This window comes from Lampetra fluviatilis, chromosome 2 (assembly GCF_964198595.1).
Source record: "Lampetra fluviatilis chromosome 2, kcLamFluv1.1, whole genome shotgun sequence".
NCBI classification, from domain to species: Eukaryota; Metazoa; Chordata; class Hyperoartia; order Petromyzontiformes; family Petromyzontidae; genus Lampetra; species Lampetra fluviatilis.
In genome coordinates this window covers 32,093,298-32,113,197 of record NC_136276.1, presented here as the reverse complement: position 1 = coordinate 32,113,197, position 19,900 = coordinate 32,093,298, and the positions used below count along the sequence as shown (strand labels likewise).

General features: G+C 48.1%; 1 long non-coding RNA gene across 1 annotated transcript; it reads right to left on the bottom strand.

The window, feature by feature from the left end:
• Positions 1-810: 810 nt before the first annotated feature.
• LOC144938472 (uncharacterized) lies at positions 811-19,096 on the bottom strand. Its single transcript, XR_013637845.1, has 5 exons — positions 19,072-19,096; positions 8,432-8,476; positions 3,623-3,676; positions 1,374-1,391; positions 811-865 (listed from the first exon to the last, which is right to left on the bottom strand). It is a non-coding gene; the product is annotated as an uncharacterized LOC144938472 (long non-coding RNA).
• Between the last annotated feature and the right edge of the window lie 804 nt (positions 19,097-19,900).

The following is a 19,900-nucleotide window of genomic DNA, read 5'->3' as shown; positions in this document are numbered from 1 at the left end:
ATATATATTTTTTGTATTAAAGCTAATAAGTGGGAACAAGAATGTACATCGATGAATACACACACCAAAAAACAAAGTGCAAGATTAATTTGGCACAAATATGCCAAGTATTTTTTTTAAAAACACAACTTGAATAATGTAATTACAGTAATCATGTACAAATATAAACAGTGGCATGTGCTTAATGATGTATTGTTATAGTATTAACATGATGTTTGCTCGATTCATTACATGAGAGATTTAATACACAGTGAAATTATTTAGTGATACTGCTGCTGCGTTGCAGAAGCGTAATTAATCATGAATAAATACACTCGACGCATCCATTAATAATAAGCGTGGCCCTAAAATAAAAAGTATAATAGGCAACGTTTCAAGCAATGGCACATAAGAGCCTACACGTAAAAAACGTGCTTTGTATGTGCCATCAAGAAGGGCCGTTTCCCAAAATGCAACCTATTGTAATTTGATCAAATACCTAAACTGTAGGAGCAAATCGATTCAATGGATGTCACCACTTAAAATAATGAATTAACGAACACAGTCATTTATAGTGCATTGAAAGTGGGGGGAAAGGTTAGAAAGTTGCTCGAAACTCACAAAAGACTTGTGCTGAGAAATAGCATAAATATAAAGAGATGGAAATGCTCAAGTGAAGAAAGTGATCATGAATAAAAACATTATCATATTCATTGCGCAAATAACCTCATAACGTGTTCAAAATAATGCAACGAGCAGCCTAACAGGATCTGCAAACTCTCAACTCTGGAATCCGCGTGGTGTTGCTGTGTCGCGAACGCTGCGTACGCACCGGTGAACCCACAACTCCTAGTCGACCCACATAGCCAAGGTCGCCAGGTAGGCCCTGTGAAACCACAGAAGACAATAATGTCCGTGATGGCTCAGAGATAACGCTGCTCTGGGACCCTAATGAGGAAGAGTCGACGAGTGACAGTGGTGGAATTCAGAGCACGCAGCTGGCAATGCCAATGAAGGAAGCAGAAATAAAATAATAGATCATTATTTTGTCCGACGTGTGGTTACGGGTTTGTACCGCGCGTTGATCGGCACGATGTCTGACGTTTCGCTCCACATGCCGGGAGCTGCTTCGTCATGTGCAGCGAAAAACGTCAAACGACACACGAAAAAGGTCGGACGGTTGTGCCCAACGACGCATTTTCACTCCGCGCGATCGGAGATTGTTCCTGCCGAAGGGCTTCATCCTGATAACGGTCCCATTGCGTGGAGCGAAACGTCGGACATCGTGGCCGAACAACGCAACGGTACATCGCGAAGACACGCAAGAGAGCTACACGGCACGACCGCGACAAAACCCACGCGAGAGTAAAAAAAAAAACCCATAGGGCAATTACCTGGTCACCCAACTCCATCTTGCGCAAGCATGCACAGCGGGTTAGACAAGGAACGCGAGATAAAAGGCTGCGTTTGAGAGATCGGAGCAGCAGACTCGGCCTCGTTAAGATATTGGTCAGGACAGCTCATTTCCTCTGGGATAGAGTAACGAGCGCCGCCGGTTTAGAAGCCTTTAATGTAATAAATGTCCTTTAGACAAGAGGTCGTTGTCGGTGTACATGATCGGCGGCTTGTAGGATATGAAATTAGGATATAATGGGCAGAACCCTGTGCTCATTTCCTACAGACTCAGCACAATATTCGGTTTCACGCACTCTAAAGAGGGCACATTTTCCGAAGAATGAAAACGAAAGCCAGACAAATATGCGAACAAGACAATTAACTGTAGGAAAGTATCGGCTTTATCTGATTTTTTACGTGACAAATAAGGGAGAAATGTAATTCTCTTAGGCGATTTAATGACAGTTAATTAGCCACCATTATGTAATTAATATAAATGCATATCACGTGAAGGATACAAAATGTTGTCGTGTCCCATTTTCACGCGGCGAAACAGACCCGTGCAGTAGTTTTTTTTATCACCCACAATTATTGCAGATGGTTGTCAAATGAATTAAATACCCCAATGCGGAGCAGGTGAGGCTGAAGTCTGCAGTTAATTTGTGGCAAGAGATCAGCGGAGACGGACACACGCAATTAGCCATGTTAACAGACTACAACACACACCAGAATGGTCCATTCGCAAAGGCACGGCGGCATTGCAGGAAAACCTAGGGATGTTGCCAGGGGCGCAACTTATATAGGGGGTATGCGGCAGTGCAATGCCACGCAAAGGGGGCCCAGTAGGCCATGAGGGGGGGGGGGCAAATTAACAGATTAACAAATACAACAATGATAACTGTTTTTATATTTCTTCCCTTAAAATTGTTGTATTTACACCATTGGAACTTCATTTGCCAGTTAAAATATAACTGTTTTTTTACCCTTCTATCTGGCAACAAAACTGACACCTTTTTACAAGGAGTCATGTTTACATAGACCACAATACCTGCAGTCATAATGCAAACAAAAACATAACTCTGATAATGTGCACTGTCCTTGAAATTGACAGTGCACATCATCAGAGTTATGTTTTTGTTTGCATTATGACTGCAGGTATTGTGGTCTATGTAAACATGCAAACAAAAACATAACTCTGATAATGTGCACTGTCCTTGAAGTTGACAGTGCACATTATCAGAGTTATGTTTTTGTTTGCATTATGACTGCAGGTATTGTGGTCTATGTAAACATGACTCCTTGTAAAAAAGGTGTCAGTTTTGTTGCCAGATAGAAGGGTAAAAAAACTGTTAAATTTTTACTGGCAAATGAAGTTCCAATGGTGTAGATGCAACAATTTTAAGGGAAGAAATACAAAAAAAAATGTTCCCCCAAAGATTAACCATACGTGCCAACAGAACATTGTTACAAATGAAAACATCTATTTAATTTCCTAAAAATACACGCAGCGTGAAATATAGTCGCGCTACTGCTGATGTTTGTTACTGAACGCCAGGATTGTTTGCTCACTGACATGCGCATGAAAGCAAGATAACTTAATTGTGAGCGTTGTATCTTTCAATATTTGTATTGATGCTGTCACCGTGAGACTGTCTTCCTCTAAACCCAATACACGGTGCACCAAAAAATAATATAAAAGTGAGAGCCTACGTATTGTTGTATACGGGTTCAAAATATCCGTGACCATTTCAGTAAAAGTGAGTCGGGAGAAAGTAGGAGGGACCCACAGTCGTATCTTGTATACCCACCCCGTTTAAATAGGTCGTTTCGCCCCTGGATGTTGCCACGGTGGTGTAATGGTCAGCACACCGGACAATAGAGGTCGCCGGCTCGATTCAATCGCCTCGGCGTGGCAGAAAAAAAACACCATGCAAGTTCCATAAATCTCCCCCTCTGTCCACCCGGCACTCTATATAGGCACACGCCAGTTATTCTCGATCGGCATGTTGCGTGTGGTGGGACAAAGTGTCGGTACTTTCCCACGTCTATCGTAACAACTGGCCAGAATTGGACAGTCGGCCAGACATCTTCTTCAAGGGGGCCTTAGACGGCTCCGTCTAGCGGTGGCCCTTCCGCCAAAAGTGGACGTTGGGAATACATTGTCAGGGCTGCACCTTCACCTTGTGCAGTGAAATCATCGCACGATGCTCAGCGGAAACACGGCGGACAATGACGAAAGGCCACACACCTGGCTGCCGATTGCTCCAGGAGGCCCGGGCTGACCAGGTGGCCCGCGTTTCCCCTGCGAGCGTTCGGAGGAAGAAACACACGGTGACGGAAATTAATCATCGGTGCAAAGCCTCGGGTTATTGGAACATAGAGGGGGGCAAGGGGTGCAATATCTCCCCTACCCCAACCACCATCCCCCCCCCCCCATTAACCTTTTTTGAGAGGGAGGTGGAAAGCCATGTGGAGTGCCCCCCCCCCCTCATAAATTAAGACAGCGAGCGTGCTGTGGAATTAAAATGGGGGTTGAGAAGCACTGAATTAAGGCCTCTCCCCACCTTGCATGTGTGGTGGCCTCAACCACACCCTATTGTCGGTCACGGGAGACGTTTGACCGTACTTCACTGTGCTTGTCAATGTGGGTTGATAACGGTGGAGCGGTGGGGGGGGGGGCAGCTGAACCGGCTCAGATACCACTCGCCACCGACGTTAGGCTTGGCCGGCGGGGGAATCGAACTCGGGTCGCCGGATTGACCGCGCGGTGCGCCAACCGCTGCACCACCGCCGCTCCACGCCCCGAATTTGAGATTTTCCAGGGCGGGTGGCCATCCGACGAACAGAAGCTCGTGTGAATGGGAATGCAAAGGAAGTGGCCCCGTTTGAAGATTTCCATCGTGCCGCTAAATGACCACGTTCGACCTCCACAGATGGTACCGATTAAACCGAACAACGGACCACTTCCAAACGCACATTTGAGATCCGTGCCACGCACGAACCATGCGTGGGGTTTTTTGTAGTTTTGTTTTACCCTTCCAGCCATGTTCCACCACATGTAGGTCAATTACACCCACGCTGCATGCCAATTTGGCCGCAGGTTTGTGAAAATCACCGCTCAATAGCTGGTCTGCAGACCACCCGGTTGCATGAGGAATGCCCCCCCACCCCATTCACCAGTGTAGATATTCAGGAGCCAATTTAATTAAGATTAACAGTAAACACCATTCTTTATTGTGAATTCATACGTTTAACTGTTGACGTAAATGTCTTACTTGTAGCCCCATGTCACTCCACTAAAAGTCTCCCCACGCATTCCAGTCAAGGGAGGGGGGGGGGTGTTTAACCATACTTCACCACGCTGGTCAGTGGAGCAGAAGTGCAGGATTGGTTCAGGTGTCACTTGCGGGGTTCTGGGGCCAGGCATCTAAGTCAGGTCGCCAGGATCATAGTGCAGTGCGCTAAGCACTATGCCACCACTCCACCCGTGTGTCTATAATGATATTTATTTATCTCCTGTTGCCTTCGTCAGCTACTCTTAAATTCGTAAGTTGTTTTAGTTTTTTTCTCTGTTAAAGACACAATCAGAAACATGGGCTTTGACAAAAGTGGAACAAGGAGCTGAGAACTGCGAATAGAGGCACGGAGGGACGTTTGCGTCACGTTGCACCGAGACACAGAAAGGGGAAAGAGATGATGGATCAGAGAGCAAATGGCAGTCAGAGACAGCATACCGACTTAGGTGTAAGCGATCTTGGGCGAGAACACATCGCTGCTTTTTCCTGGATTTTTCTGTTTGCGCAAAGTCACTTTAAGATGTTTTCTTGTTCATGTTTTTGTTTTTTGTTTGTTGCGGTTGCACCTGATTCAAGAGCCGAATGGCTCACAGGGCTGAAACTGAAAAATAAATGAAACTGAAGCTGAACACATCGCGATAAAGGATGGTTGTCGGTGGTTGGGAATAATGATGGAAGGAAGATGCCCAAGAACACATCCACCGCGGAGATGGATGAACGACATCAGATCGTGTGCAGAATCGACTGCTAGATGAAGGCTTCCCTCATGGGTTGTTGTTTGACCATACTTCACCACGCTGATCAGTGAGGGTTGCTGTAAGTAGGTGTTCAAGACAGTGCCCGATTATCCTAGTAGCAAAAGTAGCTACTGTACATATGTAGCTACGGGCCCCGCACTTTCAAGGGCCCCGCGCTAAATGCTTTCAAGCTACCAATTCCGGTTCAGTGATTCTGCACTTGCTCTATTACTATAGTACTATACCGCCTTCAACTTTTATGAACGACTGGGTGTTTAAGGTTAGCGATTTGTCGTATTATCTGGCTGTATGGTAAATGAAAGAATACAATTACTTTACTATGCAAGTTGAAAATGTATGTCTTTTAATATTTATGTGTGTTTTATTTATTTAATTAGGGCCCCTTTATAACATATGCTACGGGCCCGCACTAGCTTAATCCGGCACTGGTCCAGGACCAGATCAAGATATCGCTCGGACCGAAGTTTGTGCGTGAAGAAACGAGCCCTCGTGTTGTCCTGTACAATAGCGCCACCCAGCGAACATTACTTTACCACGTTTAAATAAAACTCAAGTTTGATTCAATCTGCCTGCGGAGCCTTCGAGACCGATCCTTCCAGGGGAGAATGAGTTTGAGAAGACAAACGATGGCCCTGGTTTGACCTCTCGCAGTCTGGTGGCCAGTTGAATACAATTCTGCCGTGTTGCAGGCAAGGGCTCTCCCCTGGCCACCGTGTGATATGGGAATTCAACCGCAGTGCAACACACGTGGTATGATCAAAGTCAGGCCGACGGACATGAAAGTCATTTGATTTTGACAAAACGAGAGACAAACTTAATTTGGAGCTTTCGTGACTGCAGGAATTACTCTTTGGTTCTTTCGTTAAAGTCACGTAGAAAGATAAAATAATAAATTAAATACAAAGGCGGCCGGGGGCGTGGTGATGGCCACCCACCCCTATTGTGTCGGCCTTCATCGATGCTCGCTAACAGCACTTGACACAAAAAAGCGTGTTGAGCCTATACGGGGGATCTTTGTGTGAGTGGGTGAGGGTGAGTTTTTTGTGACCTGCAGTGTGGTAGTGGTGGTTCAACACCGTGCGGTGGATGAGACGAAATGGTGGAGTGGTAGAACTGAGTCCTCAACATCGGTGAGTGGTAGACCAAGTCCTCAACATTGGTGAGTGGTAGACCAAGTCCTCAACATTGGTGAGTGGTAGAACCGAGTCCTCAACATCGGTGAATGGTTGACCAAGTCCTCAACATCGGTGAGTGGTTGACCAAGTCCTCAGTATTGGTGGAGGAATCAATTACAGTCATACCTCGGTATACTACCACTTTGGAATATGTCGAATTTGGTATACGTCGTGTTTTGACGAGAAAAAATGCCTTGGGATACGACGTCTTGCTTGGGATACGACGCGCTTGCTAGAACTTGTATGGGTCGGGATGAGTCACCGCGTACAGTACCCGCGTATACCCCACCCCCAATAAAGCTCTAACAAGCCGTAACAGTATTGTGTGGAATGACCAATGTCACACTTCAAGAACATTCTTAGAAGAAGGCAAAAATAAACTTCAATGGACAGGTTTTTAGTAACACTCAAACCTGGTGAGCCTCAACCAGGTCCAAGTCAAGAAAAAAGACAGGAAAGATAAAGAGAAAAAACCCCACAATTTCAGCTTCCTGAAGTTTTAATGTAAGGGGACTCTGCGTCCAAAAACTAACATTTCCTCCTCCTCCTCCTTCCTAACCACCTTCCTCGTAAGCAATCAACTCTTCTCAGCAAGGTAAAGTGACGTTACATTTTATTTTTATTTATTTATACCTTTATTTATACATTTATTTTAATTTATGCATGCATTTTAGTAATAAGTAGTGTCTACATTATTTTATACAACCCCGTTAATGTATAATATGCCATAAAAATATAATTTATTATACTCTGGAACGGATTATTTCCTTTCCCTTTATTTATTATGGGAAAATTCGTTTGGTATACGTCATTTTCTGTATAAGTCCTACCTTCTGGAACGAATTACCGACGTATACCGAGGCACCACTGTAGTTAAGTTCACAGGAACAGTAACCACGAAAGTTGCTATAGAATTAGTTATGTTAAAGTGGCTTATATTATTTATTGTAAAAATGGCTCATTTGACAGACTTACACACTGACATAAGTGTCAAATTTGTGAAACGATTCATCGTTAGTCTGTAATGATTACATTTGTCCATGTCCACCATAGAGGGCGCTGTTGTACCACGCGAGGGCAGGGCATCATTCCAAGACTGTAAACACGAATTATTCAATAACAGCGGAATAAAAATAAATTATAATGGGCGACGTTTCCGTTAATGGTCCTTTATCATAGCACATAACATGAATGTGCAAAGGTCATGACCCTAAATGTCGCCTATGTTATATTTGTTACCTTTTAAAGCCAGTGTTATTGACGAATGTGTGGGGTTATTTTGTAAATTGTGCTTGTGCACGGCTGCCAACACAGGTTCAATTCATTTCATGAGCAAGTTTCCCTTCGCCAGGTTCCCGTGAGCCACTTTCCCTGAGCCGATTGCCCTGTGTCAGTTTCCCTGAGTCAGCCTTCGTGAGCCAGTTTCCCTGAGTCAGTTTCCCCGAAGCAAGTTTAGCTGAATCTGCCCGCATGTCGTGGAAGCGCTCAGGCAAAGTTGATGATGTAGCTGTCAGCACGGGCTGTCGACCAAGGACCAGAGGATTGGCTGTCACCAGCCGGAGGCATCAATCCTCCTTGCACCCTCGTCTTACGCGTGCTTCCAAAAGTAAACAGCAGCCACGCTGCTTAAGGAGGCAGTGAAAATGCGGGCCTGCAATGGCTGTAATTCTGAAGTTCGGAGGAATGTAATCCGGGGGGTGGGGGGGGTCATTGATAGCGGGGTTAATCGGTCATCACGGCACTGGCTTAGCTATCGATTGTGCAGGCGGTGTAACTGCACTGGGAGCTATGGACCGGAGGGGCTCGAGTGGCGGGATGCTGGGCTTACCGGAGGTCCCTCCTTCCCCGACGCTCCTCTCTGGCCCCGACGACCCTGCAAACGTCATAAAATAAATGCGTAGACAAGACGTCTCCTTCACATCGACACGCGTTCTCCGTCTCTCCACGTAAACAAAACAGACGTGTTTCTTACAACAACAAAAATCCATCAGCCGCACGGCCTTCTGGGTGTGCATGATTTCATTGCCGGCGACGGCGAATGTTTGACCTTGTAATATATCGCATCCTAAATTACAAAAGCAATTTGATAATAATAAACAATAATGTTGCAATTTATGTACCCTGGCAAAGCATCTGCGAGTGTCAAGAGGGCCCACTATTAGGATGTTTTAAATGGAAATACAGCCCTAGCCAATGGCTCGCGATGCGGCGGTGACAATAATCCGGTCGCTTTCACCGGGGACATGCCCTCGCCTCCACCGAAAACCCCCACGTAACGTTGACCCCCAACTAAAAAAAAGAATCGCGCCGGACCCCATCCATTAACCGTGGCGGCTTCTGGGGGGGGGGGGGGTCACGAATAAATAATTTGCCAAAGCGGCGCTCGTGGGCGAAACCTAATTCCGTGGCCGCGATGAGAGGTTCGCTCCGAGGGATCGCGACTACAGGGGGGAAAAAATGTTCTAAGTTTTCCCCGGCGCGCTCGCGTTCCTTCCTCGACGCGCGGGGCGGCCAGGCGGGTGGGATCGCGTTTCCGCGAGCGCGAGGAGTCAGTTGGCGCACGTGCTCCCGCGTGTGCTGTTAGGCTTGGGGGGGGGGGCTCGCTCTCCGGCCCCCACCCCCTCCCTCCCACCCTCCCTCTCCCCCCCCCCCCTCGGTGTTCCAAGTCCCTCGACTTTAACGCAGCAGGAGGTTGGATGGCGCAAAATGTACGCGCGCACTCCGGCGCGTGTTTTTTCTGGTTGTGCTCCACGTGCCGGACATCATGGGGTTTTAACGTCATGCCTGACATCGTGCAACGAAACGAAAGCAAATTCGGTTCCTTTGGTCCGAAGAGGAGGCACAGATCGTGGAGCGAAACGTCGGACAGCGTGCGGAACAGCACGCAGTACAACCCGGAAACGCAATGGGATTTTGAAATAAAATCTACGCCGAAGTAAATTGTAGGCAGCACTGAAGGGACCCGCAGGTCTTCAGGGTTGGCTGTTGCCTATAATGCCAGGAAACCCAGAGATGTTAGTTCAACAGGACTCGCCCTGCGGATGAGACCTAAAACCGATCCAAGGCTTTGGCTTTTAAAATAAATGTTGCTGGAAAGCTTTGGTCTGAAAGGCCGGTAAGCTGACGGAACTAAATGTTATTCCATTGCATTTTTGGCAGTGAAACGGACCCTTGTCTGTTTACGGGTGGGTTAGAGGCATCATGAAATCCCTGGCATCAGATCTGTGACACGTGATCTGATCAAGGAAGAGGAGTCGGAGAAGGGATGTGGCTTGTTCATTTAAGACGAGCAATACATAAATAAATACAATCATTGACATTTCTATTCGTGCCACATATTTGAACCCGAAATGAAGTTCACATCTACATAACCCCGCACAGCCGTGGTGGATGTTTGAAGGATGTGCGAGTTCAAAAAAATAACAATTGAGCTCCTTTAAAATTATTTCACGCAAATAAAAGCACGCAAATAAGACAACATCAGAGAGCCACCACTTAGCCATGGCAATTGCTGTTGGCGAGCACCTGACGAGGCTGGCATGGCACGCAGCAATGTGTGTTGTTGCCACATTGCTCAGCGTCTTGACAAATGGTTGTACTGAAATATTGGTTAATTTCCACGCCACGTCGTCTCACACGGGAGGCGGGGGGGTGAGCACGAGAACTGTACAGATGAGTTTGTGAAAAGGAATGGCTGAGTTTGTGAAATGGAATGGCTGTAACGGAACTCTGCCCCTCAACCCCCCCACCCCCGTCTCTACCCCCACCCCATCCGATAACCACAGCGTGTTTGACCCCAGGTCGACGACTAAGGAATGACCAGTGACCCGGTCACACGTGACTGTTGAGCCAGTTTCCTTTTTTAAGTACCAAAGGGGGGCCCGATTTGGCTTACGAGAGGCACCCTGCTGAGGCCTTACATCATGCACACCGCTCGATTGTGCCACTGCGCCTTGCGACCCTCTGCTGACTATCCCAGAACCGTAGATGCATGGCACCAGGGTGGTGCTTATTGACCAGATCATGTTTCGTAAATTGGGCTGGGTGATTGTTGTCGACTTACGCATTGCCGTGAAATATTAGCCCAATCGAAGGATGTGTGTAATAGGGGGGTCGCTACCGTAGTCACTGTTTTAAATAAGTAGCATCCCAATTCACTGCTGGATGAAGGCTTCCCCATGCCACGTCGTTTATGGGACTTGTTTGACCATACTTCACCACAATGGTTGGTGCGTGTTGGTGAAGATAGGGGGGCGGAGTTATCATCATCATCACGATCCATGGGCAGATAGCCCGTAGGTGCACATTTAATTTGTTTCCACTTTACTCTGTCCTGTGCCAATATTCTCGTGTAGCACGCATCTCTCTGGCACCAATCTCTTACGTGGTCGTCAAGGACTTCCTCTCTTTCCCGTTGCTTCCAATTTTTCCCCCCAAAAAACAACACAATTTAAATGTTCCTCTTGTTGTTCAGCCGGCATGTGTGTCCAAACGGTGCCAAATTCACTTCTCATCGCTGCCTGCGTCAGGGGGAGTTCAGAACAAGGGTGAATGTTCTTCTTCTTGGTTCTTTCGGTAAAGTCACGTAAAAGGAAAATAATAAAATAATAAAAATAAAACATAATAAAATAATTCTCACGACGTTTCGGCCACAACGCAAGCAGCCGTCTTCAGGTGGAGAACAGGTCTGTCGAGAAGACAGACTTTGTCTTCAGGTGGAGAACAGGTCTGCCAAGAAGACAGACTTTGTCTTCAGGTGGAGAACAGGTCTGTCGAGAAGATAGACTTTGTCTTCAGGTGGAGAACAGGTCTGCCGAGAAGACAGACTTTGTCATCAGGTGGAGAACAGGTCTGCCGAGAAGACAGACTTTGTCTTCAGGTGGAGAACAGGTCTGCCGAGAAGACAGACTTTGTCTTCAGGTGGAGAACAGGTCTGTCGAGAAGATAGACTTTGTCTTCAGGTGGAGAACAGGTCTGCCGAGAAGACAGACTTTGTCTTCAGGTGGAGAACAGGTCTGTCGAGAAGACAGACTTTGTCTTCAGGTGGAGAACAGGTCTGCCGAGAAGACAGACTTTGTCTTCAGGTGGAGAACAGGTCTGTCGAGAAGATAGACTTTGTCTTCAGGTGGAGAACAGGTCTGTCGAGAAGACAGACTTTGTCTTCAGGTGGAGAACAGGTCTGTCGAGAAGACAGACTTTGTCTTCAGGTGGAGAAGAGGTCTGTCGAGAAGACAGACTTTGTCTTCAGGTGGAGAACAGGTCTGTGCGAGAAGACAGACTTTGTCTTCAGGTGGAGAACAGGTCTGTCGAGAAGATATACTTTGTCTTCAGGTGGAGAACAGGTCTGCCGAGAAGACAGACTTTGTCTTCAGGTGGAGAACAGGTCTGCCGAGAAGACAGACTTTGTCTTCAGGTGGAGAACAGGTCTGCCGAGAAGACAGACTTTGTCTTCAGGTGGAGAACAGGTCTGTCGAGAAGACAGACTTTGTCTTCAGGTGGAGAACAGGTCTGCCGAGAAGACAGACTTTGTCTTCAGGTGGAGAACAGGTCTGTCGAGAAGATAGACTTTGTCTTCAGGTGGAGAACAGGTCTGCCGAGAAGACAGACTTTGTCTTCAGGTGGAGAACAGGTCTGTCGAGAAGACAGACTTTGTCTTCAGGTGGAGAACAGGTCTGCCGAGAAGACAGACTTTGTCTTCAGGTGGAGAACAGGTCTGTCGAGAAGATAGACTTTGTCTTCAGGTGGAGAACAGGTCTGTCGAGAAGACAGACTTTGTCTTCAGGTGGAGAACAGGTCTGTCGAGAAGACAGACTTTGTCTTCAGGTGGAGAAGAGGTCTGTCGAGAAGACAGACTTTGTCTTCAGGTGGAGAACAGGTCTGTGCGAGAAGACAGACTTTGTCTTCAGGTGGAGAACAGGTCTGTCGAGAAGATATACTTTGTCTTCAGGTGGAGAACAGGTCTGCCGAGAAGACAGACTTTGTCTTCAGGTGGAGAACAGGTCTGCCGAGAAGACAGACTTTGTCTTCAGGTGGAGAACAGATCTGCCGAGAAGACAGACTTTGTCTTCAGGTGGAGAACAGGTCTGTCGAGAAGACAGACTTTGTCTTCAGGTGGAGAACAGGTCTGCCGAGAAGACAGACTTTGTCTTCAGGTGGAGAACAGGTCTGTCGAGAAGATAGACTTTGTCTTCAGGTGGAGAACAGGTCTGCCGAGAAGACAGACTTTGTCTTCAGGTGGAGAACAGGTCTGTCGAGAAGACAGACTTTGTCTTCAGGTGGAGAACAGGTCTGCCGAGAAGACAGACTTTGTCTTCAGGTGGAGAACAGGTCTGTCGAGAAGACAGACTTTGTCTTCAGGTGGAGAAGAGGTCTGTCGAGAAGACAGACTTTGTCTTCAGGTGGAGAACAGGTCTGTGCGAGAAGACAGACTTTGTCTTCAGGTGTAGAACAGGTCTGTCGAGAAGACAGACTTTGTCTTCAGGTGGAGAACAGGTCTGTCGAGAAGACAGACTTTGTCTTCAGGTGGAGAACAGGTCTGTGCGAGAAGACAGACTTTGTCTTCAGGTGGAGAACAGGTCTGCCGAGAAGACAGACTTTGTCTTCAGGTGGAGAACAGGTCTGTCGAGAAGACAGACTTTGTCTTCAGGTGGAGAACAGGTCTGTCGAGAAGACAGACTTTGTCTTCAGGTGAAGAACAGGTCTGTGCGAGAAGACAGACTTTGTCTTCAGGTGGAGAACAGGTCTGTCGAGAAGACAGACTTTGTCTTCAGGTGGAGAAGAGGTCTGTCGAGAAGACAGACTTTGTCTTCAGGTGGAGAACAGGTCTGTGCGAGAAGACAGACTTTGTCTTCAGGTGGAGAACAGGTCTGTCGAGAAGACAGACTTTGTCTTCAGGTGGAGAACAGGTCTGTCGAGAAGACAGACTTTGTCTTCAGGTGGAGAACAGGTCTGTCGAGAAGACAGACTTTGTCTTCAGGTGGAGAACAGGTCTGTGCGAGAAGACAGACTTTGTCTTCAGGTGGAGAACAGGTCTGCCGAGAAGACAGACTTTGTCTTCAGGTAGAGAACAGGTCTGTCGAGAAGACAGACTTTGTCTTCAGGTGGAGAACAGGTCTGTCGAGAAGACAGACTTTGTCTTCAGGTGGAGAACAGGTCTATGCGAGAAGACAGACTTTGTCTTCAGGTGGAGAACAGGTCTGTCGAGAAGACAGACTTTGTCTTCAGGTGGAGAACAGGTCTGTCGAGAAGACAGACTTTGTCTTCAGGTGGAGAACAGGTCTGTCGAGAAGACAGACTTTGTCTTCAGGTGGAGAACAGGTCTGTGCGAGAAGACAGACTTTGTCTTCAGGTGGAGAACAGGTCTGCCGAGAAGACAGACTTTGTCTTCAGGTGGAGAACAGGTCTGTCGAGAAGACAGACTTTGTCTTCAGGTGGAGAACAGGTCTGTGCGAGAAGACAGACTTTGTCTTCAGGTGGAGAACAGGTCTGCCGAGAAGACAGACTTTGTCTTCAGGTGGAGAACAGGTCTGTCGAGAAGACAGACTTTGTCTTCAGGTGGAGAACAGGTCTGTCGAGAAGACAGACTTTGTCTTCAGGTGGAGAACAGGTCTGCCGAGAAGACAGACTTTGTCTTCAGGTGGAGAACAGGTCTGCCGAGAAGACAGACTTTGTCTTCAGGTGGAGAACAGGTCTGTCGAGAAGACAGACTTTGTCTTCAGGTGGAGAACAGGTCTGTCGAGAAGACAGACTTTGTCTTCAGGTGGAGAACAGGTCTGTCGAGAAGACAGACTTTGTCTTCAGGTGGAGAACAGGTCTGTCGAGAAGACAGACTTTGTCTTCAGATGGAGAACAGGTCTGCCGAGAAGACAGACTTTGTCTTCAGGTGGAGAACAGGTCTGTCGAGAAGACAGACTTTGTCTTCAGGTGGAGAACAGGTCTGTCGAGAAGATAGACTTTGTCTTCAGGTGGAGAACAGGTCTGCCGAGAAGACAGACTTTGTCTTCAGGTGGAGAACAGGTCTGTGCGAGAAGACAGACTTTGTCTTCAGGTGGAGAACAGGTCTGTCGAGAAGACAGACTTTGTCTTCAGGTGGAGAACAGGTCTGTCGAGAAGACAGACTTTGTCTTCAGGTGGAGAATAGGTCTGTCGAGAAGACAGACTTTGTCTTCAGGTGGAGAACAGGTCTGCCGAGAAGACAGACTTTGTCTTCAGGTGGAGAACAGGTCTGTCGAGAAGATAGACTTTGTCTTCAGGTGGAAAACAGGTCTGCCGAGAAGACAGACTTTGTCTTCAGGTGGAGAACAGGTCTGTGCGAGAAGACAGACTTTGTCTTCAGGTGGAGAACAGGTCTGCCGAGAAGACAGACTTTGTCTTCAGGTGGAGAACAGGTCTGTCGAGAAGACAGACTTTGTCTTCAGGTGGAGAACAGGTCTGTCGAGAAGACAGACTTTGTCTTCAGGTGGAGAACAGGTCTGTCGAGAAGACAGACTTTGTCTTCAGGTGGAGAACAGGTCTGTCGAGAAGACAGACTTTGTCTTCAGGTGGAGAACAGGTCTGCCGAGAAGACAGACTTTGTCTTCAGGTGGAGAACAGGTCTGTCGAGAAGACAGACTTTATCTTCAGGTGGAGAACAGGTCTGTCGAGAAGACAGACTTTGTCTTCAGGTGGAGAACAGGTCTGTCGAGAAGACAGACTTTGTCTTCAGGTGGAGAACAGGTCTGTCGAGAAGACAGACTTTGTCTTCAGGTGGAGAACAGGTCTGTCGAGAAGACAGACTTTGTCTTCAGGTGGAGAACAGGTCTGCCGAGAAGACAGACTTTGTCTTCAGGTGGAGAACAGGTCTGTCGAGAAGATAGACTTTGTCTTCAGGTGGAGAACAGGTCTGTCGAGAAGACAGACTTTGTCTTCAGGTGGAGAACAGGTCTGTCGAGAAGACAGACTTTGTCTTCAGGTGGAGAACAGGTCTGTCGAGAAGACAGACTTTGTCTTCAGGTGGAGAACAGGTCTGTCGAGAAGACAGACTTCGTCTTCAGGTGGAGAACAGGTCTGTGCGAGAAGACAGACTTTGTCTTCAGGTGGAGAACAGGTCTGTGCGAGAAGACAGACTTTGTCTTCAGGTGGAGAACAGGTCTGCCGAGAAGACAGACTTTGTCTTCAGGTGGAGAACAGGTCTGTCGAGAAGACAGACTTTGTCTTCAGGTGGAGAACAGGTCTGCCGAGAAGACAGAGTCTACTTGCGTTGTGGCCGAAACGTCGTGAGAATTATTTTATTATGTTTTATTTTTATTATTTTATTATTTTCCTTCTACGTGACTTTACCGAAAGAACCAAGAAGATGAATCCCTGCAGTCACGAAAGCTTTAAATCGAAATTTAACGGTGAATGTTTCTGTACTGCCCTCTACCGCTCATGACGCCTACCGCAGCAGCTGCAACCCCCCCCCCGCACCCCCCTTGCACATGTCTGGGGGGGGTGGGGGTGGTTCAGATGTCGCTCACCGCTGACGATATCCGTGGCTGTGAATACAACAACTCAGTTCGACGAGTTCACAGCAGCGCGGTTCGCTAACCGCTGCACCAACCGACCCACCTTCACCCCGGCGATCGCAGCGCGGCGCTCGATGGCGCTGACGTTGTCACGCCGCTAATGGAGCTGTCATTTTCGAGGCGCACGGCTCGATTGTGTTTGTCTCTCTTTCTCTCTCGCCCCGTAGTTTATTGGCGGAGTGTCTCGTGGAAAGAAAGAAAGAAGCCCGGCGAAGCGATTGTTTCACGCAAAACATGCAATTTTGTTTCGGATTGGAAAATCAGGTCGGGGGGTAGGGGGACATTATGTAAGATCCTGGCCGCACTTTGCACGCGCGCAGTTTAATTGGCCGTCTCTTTTCCCGCTCGAGTAGAAAAATGTAATTGTGATCTGATAATGCTTTCGCTTTGTCGTGTCGAGAGCTGCCGCCCCTTTTCATATGCGTAGCAGCAGCCGCTACGCTTGCTCCCCAGTGTCTCTGTCGAGTGCACGACCCCCGGCTGACTGACAATGGCTTTCACAACCATCCCATCGAAAAGCTTCCAAGTGTGAATTATTGCCTAAAAATATATTTAAATCGTACCCACGGCGTGCAACGTGGACCGATAATTGCTGTTTGCGTCAACACTGTCACTTACAAGGCCGGCAGCCACAAGAAGCGAAAGGCTTGCGCGATCATTTTACGGGAAAAATATTTGCATCGAGGTCGTATAGGCCGTATACTGACGTCCTGTAAAAAAACAACATTTATGAGATAAAAGGCGCAGCCCTGAAACTGCTTGCTCACACCACTGCTGGCAAAAGGGCCTCAAATAAAAGGAAGCTTTTGAGAGCCCATCCAGAGCAGCGGCCGGCAATCAAAATATCAAGAAGAGACGCACAATGCACTGTGGGTGAATGCGAGACGGTGGGTCCTTCATGAATCGCGTCACGAAGAGGCCCACACGCTTGCCGACCACCGCTCTCGAGTGTATTTGGCCTGCTCTTCCACGCTGACCTTTTCAAAGCGATGGGAATGACCCACACATTACCCCCACCGCACGCGACCAGCCGGATGACCCTGACTGTGGCGAAGCCGTGAGTATGCTGTTGGGTGGACAGAGGAGGTGGTGTAAATAAGAAAGTTGCACCGTTGTTTCAACTCCCGCGCCCCCGTGAGTGAACAGGAGACCTCTGGTTAATCAAGTCAAGTGCGCTAACCGTTCCAACCACGACAGCATCCCCCCACCTCTCCCAAATCCGATATTCAGACATAACTTAGCAACAATTCAAGTGCTCGTGGCTTCAGGCTATCCATTAGTGCAAGGGGGCATTCAGCTAATCACGCGGCAGGCTTTTTTGTTCTCGCCACTAATGAAACTCACGCTGTGGCAGAGATCCGGCAGAGATGGTTGCATAGATAAACCGTGCTGCTTAGGCACGGGATCGCTGCTAATTCTGAAGCCAAACAAACTCTAAACTCAGTTAGCTTTCCGATGTATATATTCGTTATCGTACGTTACTCAGTTAAGGCTGAGTCCACCTACAGGAGGGCCAGGACAAAGTTCAGACGCCAGTTGTCACTTTCGGCTCCCTCCGATGTGCTTTCGGGATTGTGCCGTGCGTCGTTGCTCGGCACGATGCCCGACGTTTCGTTCGAGGCCCTGGTAGCCTTTTTCAGGAGTAATATTCAGTAGGACGCAGGCCCAATCGGCACGTGGGATAGTGACGCAGCACAACCGCGACAACGTACCCAGTAGTCTAAAGCAAGTTCTTGCCAGCATCACCAGTGGGCGAAAATAATACTGCTGATGGGTAATAGCTTCTGTGGCGATGTGCAAATGTGTAGGATTTGTTTGAATTCCTAGGTGACGCAGCGTAAAGAAAAGCATTATTTCCTCGTTCCTGCGAGAAGAGCCGTGTTTATAATCTGTTAGTAACAGCAATAATAAGAATAATGATCTGTGCATTTGCAAAGCGCTTGCCTTGCTCAAATGCCTCAGAAACTCAAAACGCCTCAATTACAACATCTGAAGGGGCCAAATCCCGAGTGGCAGCTGCCCCTGTGTGGCAGCTGCCACTGGGCGTTAATCTGCCAGTGGGGGGGGGGGGGGGTGGGCATGATTTCCACTGTGTGTAATCCCAAATTGAGTAACGTGACGGTAATGCTTCGGCATTTGGGAAAATCGTGGACCGTGACGACCGCACACAATGGCCTGCATGTTATGAGCAATGTCACGGAAATCTTGAACGCCAGACGAAGCAGACGGCGCGTGTTTACGGTTAATACACTCACGGTAATAACCAGGGCGGCCTGCTGGAATTGAACCGCAAATCTACACAACAAGCCGTGAACGTTAATGTTGTTATTCCAATTTTTTTTTATCTTACTCTGAAAACCTAGGTTAAGAGACTCTCAATATCACGTAATTATAATAATACCAATATGAAAACATATTGGTAATCCACTGCTGGATTACAGCCTCCCCACTCTAAATCAGTGGTGGGGGGTTCATCTTCTTGGTTCTTTCGGTAAAGTCTGTGACTTTACCGAAAGAACCAAGAAGATGAATCCCTGCAGTCACGAAAGCTTTAAATCGAAAAATGGTGGGGGGTTGTTTGATCATCATAATAAGAGCAATTTGCTGTGCGTGCAAATTTCGCGAAATGGACAAATCATTGTTCGATCACAAAACACTTCAACACACAGGTCAGCGCTACCCACTGGTTCGGGTTTCACTCGCTACCGACCAAAGCCGTGGCCGGGAATCGAACTCAAGTGGCCGGGTTCAACGCGCAGCGCAACGAACCACACACGTGCCACCGTCTCCACCCTCGCCCATTTCGAAAAGAAACAAAAAACCAAAACCGAGCACCGATTACATTTTTTTACAACAACAAAAACCACAAAGTGTGCGCGCGAGCCAACATCAAAATAAACACATCACGGTTGTTGCGTCTTACCCTCCTCCCCGCGGTCCCAAGGGGTCCGATTTCGCCACGGGGTCCTGGAGGGCCCTGAGAGAGAGAGAGAGAGCGAGGACGCGAACGGAGACAAAGCAAAACAACAATTACGCCCGCTCGATCTCTCTCTCTCTTTGTCTCTCTCCCTCGCGCGATCGCGACCGCTCCCGCAGTCCCCGAGCCGCGGAGGTTTCTCTCGGAAGACCGGTGCGGCTCGACTCGCAGCTGTGGCGTAAACGTGAACGCGCCGTTTGACTGTGCTCGCTCACGCGGGGCGGGCGGGCACGGCGGCTTCATCACGCCTCACAAGCTCGGCTCGCAAAGCACTCGCGTCCCGGAGCTGCGCGCTCTGAGCCGGAGTGAGGGTTTTGTCGTGAACGTGTAACCCGACCTGCGATACGAGTTGGCCGTAATGTGGCGTCTCAATGCGGCCACAATCTCCAGACGCTGTGCAGAAGCGGTGGGTGTGTTTCATAGAGAGAGGTTGCCATATGTCTCTCTTGTCTAGGTGATTCTGTGGGTGGGTGGCTGTGTGTGAGTCTTTGTATGTATGTTGAACTTCTTTCGCACCGTACGTAGCCAACCGTGCTAATCGGAGGTGTCGAGTATATGTGGCTCTGTGAATATGTGGGTCTCTGTGTCAGCCTCTGTAAGTTACTATAAACAATGTGCTTATACTGTGTCTAAATGTGGCCGCATCGCAAGACACACATTTTCGTGAATTCACGCATTATGGATTTGCCCCCATTTCTTCCTCTTATATATTTCATTCACCTCATTTCCACCATCACACTCACATGCACCGTTGTTAATTATTTGCAAAGCGCCT